Raw genomic sequence first — 15,060 nt, forward strand, 5'->3', positions numbered from 1 at the left:
TAGGCAGAACAACCATGAGAAAGATAATATTTTGTTTAGAATATATAAACTGATAACATACAGACATAGCAACCAATGAGATTTGTTCACTTTCCTGAATTTTTCTACTTGGCCCAACCACACATAAGATATAAAATAGTGCCAAATTTTAGTGGTGTTTCTTTCATACAAAACAAAACAGCTGGCTTTATGGAATTCATATAAGAGTAGATTTCAGGGAGAATCATAATTAATTATAACCAATGCCACTCTTCAGATTGAATCCAGTCTAAGAAGGTTGCTAAATATAACTGCCTTCAAGGATCAAGTCAAAGGTATATGACTGCCTTACCCACACTCCTCCAGGAAACCTTTCTTTCAAAGCTTATTATGGACAAGTTTTGAAATAATAGAATGGAATCTACTTGAAACTGAATATTTAATATCAAAACCAAACCAATACTTGAGGAAACAAGGAATTATTTTGTTAAAGAGACATAAAAGCTTATTTTCAGTGTTTTATCAAATTATCCAATTAATATGGCCAACCTAGATAATTACCCTATACAATTCAAACCCAAAACCTCTGGTTTGGAAACTCTAAGGAGATTTTCACCAATTTTTTCACTGTCTTCCCTTATCATAAAGAGATCATGTGCATAAAAGATTATAGTTTGGTTATGAGATTAATGTCTATTTATAAAAATACAATTCAGAGTTCAGGCTATATTATCTCTGAATATTCTTCCAGTGATTCTATATATAGCTCTAGTATTTTGAAAGAACTTGGAAGTTAATTAAATCCAAATCATTATTTATGGATTGTCAATACATGCCATTCACAGAACTAGGTGCTCTGAGGAGAAACTTCAAGAAAGGCTTCATGGACAAGATGGCTATTGGATAGATCCTTGAGTATAAATAAGTTAGTCATAGACCCACAAGTATGTAAAATATAGCTGGAGTCCATCAAAATGGAACACAGCTGGGAACTGCCAGTGTTTCCACAGTAATAAGCCAGTTATTTAGGTTGACTTTGTAATGCAAGGGCAGTAGTGAGAGGCAGGCAGAAATCATGCTGCGGAGCGTAAGATGATATTCTGAAGAAATGAAGAATCCTTGAAAGTATTCAAACCAACAGATGACAAAATTCAAGGGAAACTGAGAGAAAGATGCCCCTATTTTGGCTAAAATGTTACAGTAATGACCTGAATGCTTTGTGTTCATTTGGGAGTGAAGTGATAAATATGAGAAAAGCTTAGTAAAAGATCGTTCCTTTCAAATCATTTATATTGTGTGTGTTTTATTTCTTATAATTTATCACTCTTCTTCTATAATGAACATAATCAACATATAAAATTTGTCTACAAGATCTTGTTTTAAAATGCCTGCCTTGAGTTTACCATGTGTAAACTCAATAATATTGTTTAGGGAGGAACTGCTTCTTCCTGCTAACAAACATTTTTGTAGTAATAGAACCCAAGTTCCTCAGTCACTATCATGGGGGAAAAAAAAAAAAAGTTTTCCTTAATTGAGCTATTCTGCCCTTTTCTGCTGAACACATTTATATTCAGATCAATTGGTTAAGACATACATAAACAAGAAAATCTTAAGGTTCTCAAATTATGACCCAGAGACTGAAAGTTCTGCTTAGACAGCAGATGTGAAATATTTGCAAGGAGTAAATTGGGGTGAATAAAAACAAATGTTAAAGAAGACTTTCAATAATAGCAATAAAAGCAACGATTGGTAGAAGTAAGCTGACATGTAGATGAAGAAGCTAAGAAACATAATAACTTTTATACTATAACTATGTTATTTTAATATTCACTTGTGAAAAGATTGGAATGAAGTAATATAAAATGCTAACTGAAGTTAGTTTAAAAACAATTTTAATTTTCCATTTGTACATTTAAACTTCCTGCACTTAGCTATGAGGGTTTGTGTTTTTATTCCTCTTATAATTCCTCTTTTCTCATGACCCTGCTGCCATCTCAATCTGACTTGAAAGTTAGACTTGCAAATGACCTGCTGGTATCTATTTTCCTCAAAGGGTGTTATAATTGTGAGTACAGTCACACACACACACACACACACACACAAAGACTTCTTTTTCTCTTACTTTGTGATAAAATGATACATAGTATTTCCCTCTTTTAGACACAATGTCATATTACAAACAGTTTTGAAATAACAGGATGAAAGCCACTTGAAACTGATGAAACATTTAATATCAAAACTAAACAAATAATTAAGAGGACACATGGAGTCATTTTATTAAAAAGACATTAGAGTTTGTTTTGAGTGTTTTATAAAATTATCCAATTAATATGGTCAACCTAGATAATCCACCCTATATAACTCAAACCGAAGTCGTCTGCATTGGAAACTCTGATATCCAGTTTAGCTGTCCAAACTGTTGTAATAGGCTGGAGCATTGCCAAATCATTTTACTTTGTATTTTTTAAATATGTCCTACTGTCTAAAATATTATCCTATTGTTTTAGTTTCTTTCATTTCTGCCTCCAGGCGCTGTGCAACTTAAACAAATGCAGACAGATGCTATCTGACATATGGTTTCTATCAACGTTAGTAGTAGAAATGGCTCAGATTTTTCTACTGGTACATGTTTTTTCCTTCTAAGCATATTCATTAACACATGTAAGTGGATTGGTACAAATAAAACCAACTCGTAAATGAAAGCCAAACCATGTAATTGGTAAACACACTGATTTGTTTAAATGAAACTCTGCAGTACTTGGGTATTTTTTTTTCTCCCAAATTTTAACCTGTAACCAATTTTACCTACTTTACATTCTTAAAAACGTCCATGTTGTTGTTGTTAGGTGCCATTGATTTTGTTTTGATTCATAGCAAACCTATGTATAACAGAACAAAACACTGACCTGTCCATATTTTACTCAAAATATTAAAATCAATTATTTTATAAGCTTAGAGAGTGTTTTACAAAAGAACTTTCTCAGCTGTCTTTAAATTTTAAAATATCCCTTTCTATCCTAGCATGACCACAGAACAGAAAATGTGTTTGTGGGTTTGGATTGTTTCCACTTCATATTCTCTTCATATAATTTTTTATGCAATATCTCAGTATCCAGTTTTGACAGAGTTCTAAAGTTGCTACAAGAGTATCAAGAAAACCATTACAGTATGTGTGTAAAGTAGCCATGACACTTCGTCTCTCATTTGGAACAATAAAAGACAAGTAGCATCAAGTCAGTAAAGAAAAAACCGGTTGCCATCGAGTCGACTGTGCTCATGATGACCCATGTATGTCAGAGTAGAGCTGTGCTCCATAGGGTTTTCCAACGTCTGATCATTTTGGAAGTGGATCACCAAGCCTTTATTCAGAGGTCTCTGGGTGGTCTCAAACCTCCAACTTTTTGATTTGCAACTGAACACATTAACCATTTGCACCACCCAGGAACTTCATCAAGTCAGTTGTTGTGTTAGCTGCCAGCCAGTTGGCCATTACTCACAGTGACCCCATGCACAACAGGATTGGACCATTGTGATCCATAGAGTTTTGATTGGTTTGAATTTTCAAAAAGTAGATCTTCAGGCCTTTCTTCATTTCTCTTTTAGTCTCTCTTACTCTGTCAGCTCCACTGAAACCTTTTCACTGTCATAGCAACACGGCAAGCCTCCAGTGATAGACGGGTGGTGGCTGCGCTTGAGGTACATTGGCAGGGAATCGAACCTGGGTCTCCCACATGGAAGATGAGAATTCTACCACTGAACCACAACTGTCTCCTCATCAAGTTATTAAACCAGTTGCCATGGAGTAGGTTCTGACTTATAATGATTCCATGTATTCCAGAGTAGACTTGTGCTCCATAGGGTTTTCATGGCTGTGATTTTTCAGAAACAAATCACCAGGTCTCTCTTCTGAGGCACTTCTGAGTGAGTTTGAACAGCCAACTTTTTGGTTAGTAAGTAGCCCGGCACTTAACTGTTTGTACCACCCAACAACTCCTTATCAAGTCATTCCAAACCAAAACCAAACCCACTGCCGTCGAGTCAATTCTGACTCATAGCAACCCTACAGGACAGAGTAGAACTGCCCCATAGAGTTTCCAAGGAGCACCTGGCGGATTTGAACTGCCGACCTCTTGGTTGGCAGCTGTAGCACTTAACCACTACGCCACTCAAGTCATTAAAATCAAGTCATTACAGGGTAGTAATTCAGAGTGGATTTGGAGCCTGACCTGAGTGTGAATCCAGGCTCTGCCATAATAGTGTGACTTTGGGCAATGTATTTAAGATCTCTAAGTCTCACTTTCTCATCTGTAATATACAAACAATAACAATAATAATTCATAGGATTGGTTTGAATGTTAAATGAGATAAATCATATAAAGTGCTTGGCATAATACTGAAACTCTGGCGAGCTGTAGTTGTAAGTTAGTTATCATCTTTTAATGCAATTATTATATGACTGATTTTGGTTAAGTTCTCTAATGGTTTTCTACCATAAGTAATAAAATAGCATTAAGATTCATCTCAGTAGTGCAAAACTGCCTCTTTATTTAAAAAAATATATACAATGTTTTAAGTAATAAAACAGTAAAGACATTGTCATCCTTTTATTACAAAACACAAGTATTTATCGTTAAAATGAGAATTTCAATAAAATGAAGGGCAATGGGTCAAGCAACCTAAATTTTGTTCCTGTGGACTTTCATCCTTCCCATAGTTGGACAAAAATTTGTTTATCTTTGTTATGCATTTAATTTTGACATGAGTTAGAAATTTTCAAACTATTTTCCTCTCTACTAATCATGAGCAATACTAATCATGAAAAAAGGAAATATAAGCAATGTAAGAGCAGCCCAGTCTATGAGGCACTGCTTTCCTATTCTAGCTTATCTAATTTAATTTCCAAATGCCCAGACCTTTTCTCAAGGAAACACTAACCATGTATCCAAGAGGAAAGTGCATGTTATATTTGAACACTGCCAAAAACAACAGGCAGAATACAACAAACATATTAAAAGAATTAGCAGTATGAATAGCTTTTGTCTACTGAATGTAACCTTGGTGATGTATGACAAGGAATAGATATAACCCCGATCAATAGCCTTCTTTTTGGAGGCTTCTAGTGATTCTTTTGGCCAGATCTGAAAGAGCACCAGAGTGTTTTTAGCCAAGGTGCTCAGTGAAAGTCCCTCTGGGGGGAAGAAGGATTGCTCTTGTTCTATCATGCTGCCTCTCCCATGACCCCATTTTCAGGCTACTCATTTGAAATAACATATGAGTACAATGCTGCATAAAAGAACAGCTGTGTTCATTTTATGTGGCCAAATGATTTCTTCCCATTTGTAAATGGTCCTGGTTTCCAAACAGGCAAGACACAAAGAGAAGAAGAAACTGGCTTTCTGAATGCCTGTGATTCTTACACTCAAAAACTAAAATAAGTAAATAAATAAAATTAAAAAAAAAAAACTTTCAGATGTAAAATTCATAATAATAGCAACCACCATTTACTGAACACTTAGAATATCCCAGGCACAGAGATCAGCAGTTTACATTCATCACCTTAGTTAACAACCCTTTGAAGTATCATTATCCTTTAATAAAATTGAGGTAAATTGCTCAATATCACAATTCCAGCAGGTAGTCCATTGAATTTGAATGTTGAAGTTCTGAAGAAAGTAAAAATCAGCAGTAAGGCTTTTGTCTAGTTTAATATTCACTTACAACTACTTATTGATGCATATGAATCCATTTGGGCCCTGTTTCTAGATACTGGGGAAACAGCTATGAATAAGAGAGCAAGCTCCTGACTTCCTGTTATTCATGTAACAATGGAGGGCAAGTAGATACATAAATACTGTAATTCCAGATACTGCTATGTGCTTTTCAAAAATTAAAGCTGGGTTAAAGGACAGAAAAACAATTTGGCCAGGGTGAGGGGAATACAGGCAATCCCCAGGTTAGGAATGAGATCCGTTCCTAAACCTGTCTTTAAGTCAAATTTGTAGGTAAGTCGAAACAGGTACTTACGGTTCTTATTTAGCGTCAGTTTGTCTTAGAATATAGTATATATTTTACCTTTCTATGTATATAACACTTAAGAAACACTTCCAAATACACAAAAACATCTTAAACATAATACAGTATATAATAGTAATAATAATACATTAATAATAAAAATAACGACATGGTACTGTACTGAAAAGGGAGAGAGAATCTGTGTGTGTGTGTGTGTGTGTGCTTGCATAGGTATACAGTACTGTAAAAAAAATTTTTAAAAACTTTTCTTAAAACAGCTTAGATGAAGTGCTGAAGCCACGCAATGTTTTCATGAGCATTACAAAGTATTGCGTGTGTTGTTATGACAAACCATTGTATTTAACTCAAATTTTTAAGAGGCTTTATGGCAGTCTGTTCTTAAGTATGAGTTGTCTGTAAGTCGGATGTTTGTAACCCAGAAACTTCCTGTACTCAAGATAATACTGAAACAAGAGAAGATAGGGGGAAAAAAACATTCCAACCAGAGGAGACACCCCAAGTGAAAGCCTTGAGCTTAAATTTTTTGAGGAGCAGAAAAGTCAGACAATGAGAATAAAGCACAAGGCAAAAGTCCACATTTTTTTTTTCTGTACGATAGAGGAAGAAAATTAAATTTGAAGACCGTAATTTGCTTAATAAGTTTCGATTGTGACACTGATGCTCTTTTGTATTACACCTTAATCTTCCATCAGCAAATGCTACCAGCATGATATCCAGCTATTTCTGGTTTTTCTTAGTCCCAAATACTAAAAAGATACTATACTTTGGAGGTTTTACTTTGACTTTCTCCTCCTATACAGGCATATCTGTGGTGATGGTCTAGGAAAATAAACTATGTCTGCAAGAGTAGAAACCAGATTGCAAAATGTATTATGTCTTTTGGGAGAAAAAAGTTGTTTCTGTTCTCTATTTAAATTTATAAAATTTTACTTCATTCAAATAACTACATAAGTTTTACACCAGGCAGTGAATCATCAGCTTTGTTAAAAAGATTTCTCATTCTATCCCCATGAAAATTTAGATATGTTTAAGTAGCATTTATGTTTCAACTTGCTCAAACAAAATAGATGAAATTCTCCTACAGAGGACTTGCATATTTCTCAAAAATACCAATAGAAATGAAAATATATGATCTTTAACATGCAATTATAGTTTTAAATAATAAACTTATGATTTCAAACAAGTCCAAATTATCTAATTCAATTATTTACTTCATATTTCCATATTTGGGACTCTCCTCTGTAAACCAGTAATAGAAATTACATTATAAGGAAACTTTTTTTTTTTTTAGATCAAATCTGTTACTTGCACTACTCTGTTTTTATTCACATCTGATACTCTAATGTGGAACTGCAGTGCTTTTATTACATAATTAAAGTGGACATATTTTAAAAGCTTTCCAACCAAGACTTGCATTATCGAATAGGAATGTTTTCAGTTCTCACCATATTTGGTGTGAGGGAGATGGCTTTTTCAATACATTGATTATAATTCATTAATTTAGAAATAGAATCAGTAAGCATGATTTAAGAAAACACTAAAAATACATGTAGTTAAGAAAACAATACCCAATATTAAGATGGAGGAAGCTGGGACGCATACAACAAAATAGGGAATATCTCAGGATTGTAGTTAATAACAAGCTTAAAGAGAATGAAAATTACCATAAGAGTTAAGAAAGTAATCCTGGGTAGTACTGACCAAAGCAAAAACTCATCGCTGCTGAGTTGATCCCGACTCATGGCGACCTCACGTGTTACAGAGTAGAACTGCGTCATAGGGTTTTCTTAGATATAAGCTTTACCGAAGCAGATTGCTAGGTTTTTATTTCATGGCACCACTGGGTGGGTTTGAACCTCCAGCCTTTGGGTTAATAGTTGAGTGCGAACAATTTGTACCACCCAGGGACCCATGGATAGCACTGAGAGGTATGTTATTCAGGGGCCATTGGATGAGTGTATTTCTGAACGCAGCCTTTGTCAAACCATTGACAGTGCAGATTTGCCAGGCTTTTTAAGCAAATTCTTTAAGTAAGACTTCTGATTTGCCAAACAGGTACATCAGGGTATGATTTGTAGAGAAAGGTTCTTTGGATTTATTTAACTAGCTAGCTTCCCTACTGTGTTTAGAACTGATTTAAAGACTGAATCATGAGCAATTTTCAGGATTAAAAAATGATAGCTTAAAGAAGAAAACTACTGTTGTTTTAATTCAAGAGAAATACAAAAGAAACTGGAAAGGAGATAAAAGTTCACAGTATCGGTTAAATGTAGTGAGACATGATCTAAGCAAAAGTTTAGAATTTGGATCATATCTCCCGAAAAGCAGAAATACAAGCGTTTAAGGGTTATTTTAATAAATTAGAAGCCCTGGTGGTGAAGTGGTTAAGAGTTACAGCTGCTAACTAAAAGGTCAGCTGTTCGAATCCAACAGCTGCTCCTTGGAAATTCTATGGGACAGTTCTCCGTCTTATAGGGTGGCTATGAGTCAGTAGCGACTTGACGGCAACGAGTTTTAGTAAGTTAAATTGCGAAAGCATTGGCCTACCAACTGAATAAAGGCTTTTTTGTTGAATTTTATTTAAGACATTTTGGTAATTACCTAGAAATGATATAATTTGTCTATATAGTTGTCAATATACAACTTGGCTTTATAATTGTTTTGAATCAGTGACTGAGATGTCAGCAAAACAAAGATGTTCTTTAAAAAATGAGCTATTTTTTTTCCATACAAATCAGATACCATCTTTTACATGCAAGAAGATAGGGTCTTTTGTCCTGGTTGAAAGTTAGCATGAGGTTTTGCTATGCTCTCAAATTTTAAGTAGTAATTAAAAGATAATTTATAACTAATTCCAGTAAAGTTTCTTTCTTTCTTTCTTTCTTTTTTATCTAAAGGGTTCTGCTTTGTTTTTCCAAGGAACCTTATGACTAAGAGTCATTGCCTCTCAGGGCTTGGCAAACCCCAAATTTATGTCTCCCTCTCTTTCTTTCCCCTTTCCTTTTATCTCCTAATCTGAGTCTTTCCTTTAATTGGCTCTAATATAAAACTGAAGTATATCTGGCTAATAGTATTTCATGTTCTCTGTTTGTAATTTAAAGCATGGATGAGTAGTAGACTTTTCTCTCTCTAAATAAAAAATAACAAACAGCACCCTAAATCAACTTTTTGAATGGTTCTTCATTTTTATTATGATGGGTCAATAACCCTCATTTACAGAAAAAAGAAAAAAAAAAAAAACGTTTCCTCTACCAAAGACAAAGCAAGAATAACTGCAGTATGAGGAACTGGTTTAAGAAGCAGAAAGATGTTATAGACTGTTTATACATAATGATTTTATGCGAACCATCGGCTACTCCAGGAATTGTTTCCAGGTTAGTTGGAAAAAGGTTAATTTCTGGATCATTGTCTACATAAACGTGCTTTATTAGCCATTCAATTTCAACATATTTTAAGAAGACTCTTGTTATTTTTCCATCTGACAACAGAGTCGCACAACTTGCTTTACACAGATGTCCCTCTGATTAATAATGTAAGGAGTCAGAGAGCATTAGTCTAATGCCTTTGCTTTGCTGATGGTCCAAAGTCATAGCAAGACATAGGAAAGTCAGTCCTAGAAGTAAGTTTCCAAGCCAGTTCATGTCTTCATTCCACAAAATTTGAGTGCCTACTATGTGCAAGGTTCTATGCTAAGCTCTGGGGTATATAAAGAAACAAAGCAGGGATGATTCCTGCTATTTTAATAGACAGTTACAATGAAGTACCTCAAAGTCAAAGACAGCAATTTCTTTAATGTAGACTCCAGTACCTAATACCCAGTACCCAGTGCTGTCGACTGATAAGCATTTAAAAAAAAAAAGTTTTATTGTTTTTGACTGATGTCCTTAACAACGTATTTTTAGGTTATTACTATATGTTATATTAAGAATTTGTTTTATGCATATTTTCATTCAATGTTTACTTATTTTTCTACATGAAGAATGTAACAATTTCTTTATAAATGTGGTACATCTAAGGCTAGAAATTGTGCTATTTAATTTTGTTTTATAGTGCTTACTGGTATAATATGCCTATTTGGGTTAAGTATTTGTTAAAAGCTTTTAATGGATTAGTTAAAAAAAAAAATGTTGTTGTTGGTAGTTGCCTTCAAGTTGGTTCCAATTCATAGTAACCCTATGTACAATATAACGAAACACTGCCCGATCCTGTGCCTTTCTCACAGTCCTTGCTATGTTTTAGCCCATTGTTGCAACCACTGTGTCATTCCATCTCATTAAGGGACTTCCTCTTTTTTACTGACTCTCTACTATACCAAGCATGATGTTCTTCTTCAGAAACTGATCCCTCCTGATAACATGTCCAAAGTATGTGAGATGAAGTCTCTCCATCCTTGCTTCCAAGGAGCACTCTGGCTGTATTTCTTCTAAGACAGACTTGTTCATTCTTCTGGCAGTCCCTGGTATATTCAGTATTCTTCACCAACACCATAATTCAAGGGCATCAATTCTTCTTCGGTATTCCTTATTCATTGTCCAGCTTTCTTCTGCATATGAGGCGATTGAAAATATCATGGCTTAGGTCAGGTGCACCTTAGTCCTCAAAGTGACATCTTTGCTTTTCAACACTTTGAAGAGACCTTTTGCAGCAGATTTACTTAATACAAAATGTCATTTGATGTCCTGACTGCTCCTTCCATGGGCTTTGCTTGTAAATACAAGTAAAATGAAATCCTTGATAACGTTAATCTCTTCTACATTTATTGTGATGTTCCTTATTGGTACAGTTGTGAGGATTTTTGTTTTCATTATGTTGAGGTGTAATCCATACTGAAGGCTGTTCTCTTTGATCTTCATCATTTCAAGTCCTCTTCACTTTCAGGTTGTGTCATCTGCATATCACAGGTTGTCAATGAGTCTTCCTCAATCCTGATGCCTCATTCTTCTTCATATAGCCCAGCTTCTTAGATTTGCTCAGCATACAGATTGAATAAGTATGGTGAAATGATACAACTCTGATGTACACCTTTCCTGATTTAAGCCATGCAGTATCCCCTTGCTCTGTTTGAACAATTGCTCAGGTTCCACATGAGCATATGTTTTGGAATTCCCATTCTTTGCAATGTTATCCATAATTTGTTATGATCTACACAGTCAAATGTCTTTGCATAGTCAATAAAACACAAATAAGCATCTTTCTGATATTCTATGCTTTCAGCCAGGATTCATCTGACATCAGCAACGATATTCCTGGTTCTGCATCCTCTTCCGAATCCAGCTTGAATTTCTGGCAGTTCCCTGTCAATATACTGCTGCAGCCACTTTTGAATGATCTTTAGCAAAATTTTACTTGTGTGTGATATTAACAATATTATTTAATAATTTCCACATTCTGGTGGATCACTTTTCTTTGGAACGGGCAAAAATGCAGATCTCTTCTAGTTGGCTGACCAGGTAGTCTTCCAGGTTTCTTGGCATAGGCGAGTGAGTGCTTCCAGCTCTGCATTCCTTTGTTGAAACATCTTAATCAGTATTCAGTCAGTTCCTGGGGCCTTGTTTTCCCCAATGCCTTCAGTGAAGCTTGGACTTCTTCCTTGAGTATCACTGGTTCTTGATCATATGCTGCCTCCTGAAATGGTTGAATGTTGACCATTTCTTTTCGGTACAGTGACTTTGTTTATTCCTTTTGATGCTTCCTGCATCGTTCAATATTTTGCCCATAGAATCCTTCAAAATTGCAACTTGAGGTTTGAATATTTTCTTCAGTTCTTCCAGCTTGAGAAATGCTGAGTGTGTTCTTACCTTTTGGTTTTCTAACCCCAGTACTTGCATATTTCATTATATTTTACTTTGTCTTCTGGAGCCATCTTTTGAAATCTTCAGTTCAGCTCTTTTACTTCGTGATTTCTTCCATTTGCTTTAGTAACTTATTATTATTTTTTAAGTAATATTTTATTGTTTTCAGTGAAAGTTTACAAAGCAAACTATGTTCTCATTTGACAGCTTCTACACAAGTTGTTCAGTGACATTAGCTACATGTTTCACAATGTGGGAACATTCTCATTAATTGCTCTCTGGTTGTTCCATTTCCAGTACTTTAGTTTCCCTGCCCCCCTTGTCTTCTCATTTTTGCTTTAAATAATTGTTGACCTTTTGGTCTCATATAGATGGCTTTTAAATGGAGCCCTATATTCATAAATAATGTCCTTTATTTTGTGTTCCAATCTGTTATTTCACTAAAAGTTGAGCTCAGGGTCTGGACAACTTTAACACTCCCCTCCTGCTCCACCCACCTAGCCTGCACTCCCAGATTTTTATTATATGGCTTGGGGCTTTTCCTTTTGTTATTTTTCTACCACTGATTTCTGGGGTTGGGCTGGAAACATCGTGAGATCTGGCCTTTGTAATTAATAAAATAGCAAAGCAAAACAAAACCAAAAAAAAAAAAAAAGTGTTAAAGGTTTAAAGATTATTTTAGGGCGATAGTGTCAGGGAGTCTCCTAGTCTCAACTGGTTCAGTAAGTCTGGATTTTTTAAGAATTTGAGTTCTGGTCTGTGTTTTTCTCCTGTTCTGTCAGGGTCCATCTATTTTGGCCCTCTTCAGAATGGCTGGTAGTGGTATCTGGCACCATGTAGTTCTTCTAGTCTCAGCTGGGGCTATGGTTTGTGTAGGCTGTTAGCCTTGTAGACTAATTTCTTATCCGAGACTTTGTTTTCCTTCTTTTTCTTTTCCTCTTAATAAATAGACACCAATAGTTGTATCTCAGATAGCTTCTCACAAGCTTTTACCCCAGACGGTACCCACCACACTAGGATCTATTGTCGTCTCATAAAAGTAGGATCATACGATATTGAACAGCTTTTATTTTTTAATAAAACATATATAAATACAGATACAAGAATATTGAATCAGATTTTATTTCATTTCCTAATTGATAATAAGTATAATTTATCTTTGTAGATTGTTTTCAGCTTATATAAGGCTTCACAAATAACATCCCTGTTGTTGACATTATGTAAGATTTCAAACAACAGGAAAATTAGAATTTGATTTTTTAAAAAAAACTTTCATTCTTATCTTCTTTGCTAAATTACTACTTTAGTCACAGAATCTGAGGCTTTGAATGATCATTAGGGATCATCAGGCCCAACTATGAACTCAATACCAGAACCCTCCTCTTCAATAATCCTAACAGTTTGATGTCTAATCTCTGTCTGAAAACCTTTAGTGACAGGAAGTTCATCGGTCAATTGGTAGTTCAAGCCATTTTTAATTGTTAGCGTTTTTGTTTTTAATTAAAACAACAAAAAAAATTATCTCTATGTTATTACACTCTTTTCCTAATTACAGTCATCTGGATTTCAAAGTCATCTATTGTGCCCCTGTGTTTTCTCTTTTTATGGGCTAACATTATTGATACCTTTACTCCCCAATCAGTTGACAATATTGTCTTCAATTTCTTTACTGCATCTATCCTGAGAAGCCAATTGTTATGACATTCTGTTTTCCTCTTATAGAGCCGGTCTATAGTGTACTGAGTGAATGAGCAGTCTGATTAGTGATCTGAACTTGGGTAAAAAAAAAAAACTTGGGTACTGTGCATTTATTGGTATAGTTTGGCTTGCAGCATTGTTTTCATCTGGCAGCCATATGAATGCCTCATTAGTTTATAGTGATCTTTTGTTCCATTAAATCTTAGGCTCTTTCATATCAAGCTTTGCTAATTTTCCATTTGACTTTATTAATCGGTGCAGGACTTTATTTATATCTTTCCTAAATTCAAGTTTTGGGGGGCTGTAGGACTCATAATTCTAGGAGACTGTTGTTCTCTTTCTGACTACTGGTTTTGGCACAGCATAATTATATAATATTCTTCTTAACGTCATTTCCTTCAGAAACTTAATGAGCTAGGACATCTTGTCTTATTATGTGCTTTTTTTTTTTAATGGGAGGAATTTCAGCTGTGTTAGTTTTAAAACTGCAGAGATGGCAGTCATCCAAATGGTAATTAAAATTTTACCCTATGTACAATACAATTAGTTGAGTTTCAGAGGTACTACAATTAGGAATTCAGGAAGATTTAACTGAGGAAATGATGCTAAAGATTAGATCTGAGAGATGAGAATATTTCACTAGACTAAGAGGGGAAAGAGAATAGGCAGAGGGAACCATATTCAATTGTAAGGTATGTAAATGATTTTTATAATATATGAACTCAACCAGTTAACCAGTCGCTGTCAAGTTGACTGACTCATGGCAGCCTCATATGTGTCAGAGTAGAAATGTGCTCCATAGGGTTCTCAGTTGCTGACTTTTTTGAAAACAGATTGCAAGACCATCCTTCTGAGGTGACTTTGGGTGGACTTAAACCTATAATCTCTCAGTTAGCAACTAAGCATGTTAACCACGTGAAGCACTGAATTATAATAGGAAGTCTGAAACTTGTAAAGTGAAAGAAGGCAAAATAAAGTCTATACTTTATCTAAATCTTTAAAAATATTATTTTGGCTGCATTGTGGACAATTGGATAAAGAGAGGGTAAAAGTGGATTTACTGAGACAGAAATCCAGACAGAATAAGGCTGGCGGTGGTAAGCAGCAGAGATGAAGAGAAGTAGATTTCGGGAGGTAGAAAGCACAGGGTATATGGTCAGATTGACATGGAAGAAAAGGGAGAGGAAGGTGCCACAGGTCACTCCTAAGTACTGGCTAATATAACTGGATTGCTGGTTCTATTATTTGTTAAAATGGGTCATTCTGGAAGAAACCCAGCTTTGGGTAAGGAAAGGGTAGATGTTTTGAATTTGGTTTTTAACATGTTGATTTTGAGATACTTTAGAGATGATGAATTTCAAGAGCTGTAAAAAGAGCTACCAAGTAGTCCCCAAACTCTGGGAATGTAGCCTAAACAAACTGAAAAAACGTGGGAAGAGTTATGGCTGAAAATGTTCACTGCAGTGTTTTTTATTAATAGAAAAAAATGGAAGCAATGTTAGTGTTGAAAAATAGAGTAATGATACAATAAACTTCCCTGAATCTACCAAATAAAATA

General features: G+C 35.0%; 1 protein-coding gene across 5 annotated transcripts in view; it reads right to left on the minus strand.

Moving 5' to 3' along the window:
* Window positions 1-15,060, minus strand: part of CALCRL (calcitonin receptor like receptor) — a 122,941-nt gene that overhangs the window by 19,966 nt on the left and 87,915 nt on the right. The gene's annotated exons all lie outside the window — the stretch shown is intronic.

This window comes from Elephas maximus, chromosome 6 (assembly GCF_024166365.1).
Source record: "Elephas maximus indicus isolate mEleMax1 chromosome 6, mEleMax1 primary haplotype, whole genome shotgun sequence".
Lineage (NCBI taxonomy): Eukaryota > Metazoa > Chordata > Mammalia > Proboscidea > Elephantidae > Elephas > Elephas maximus.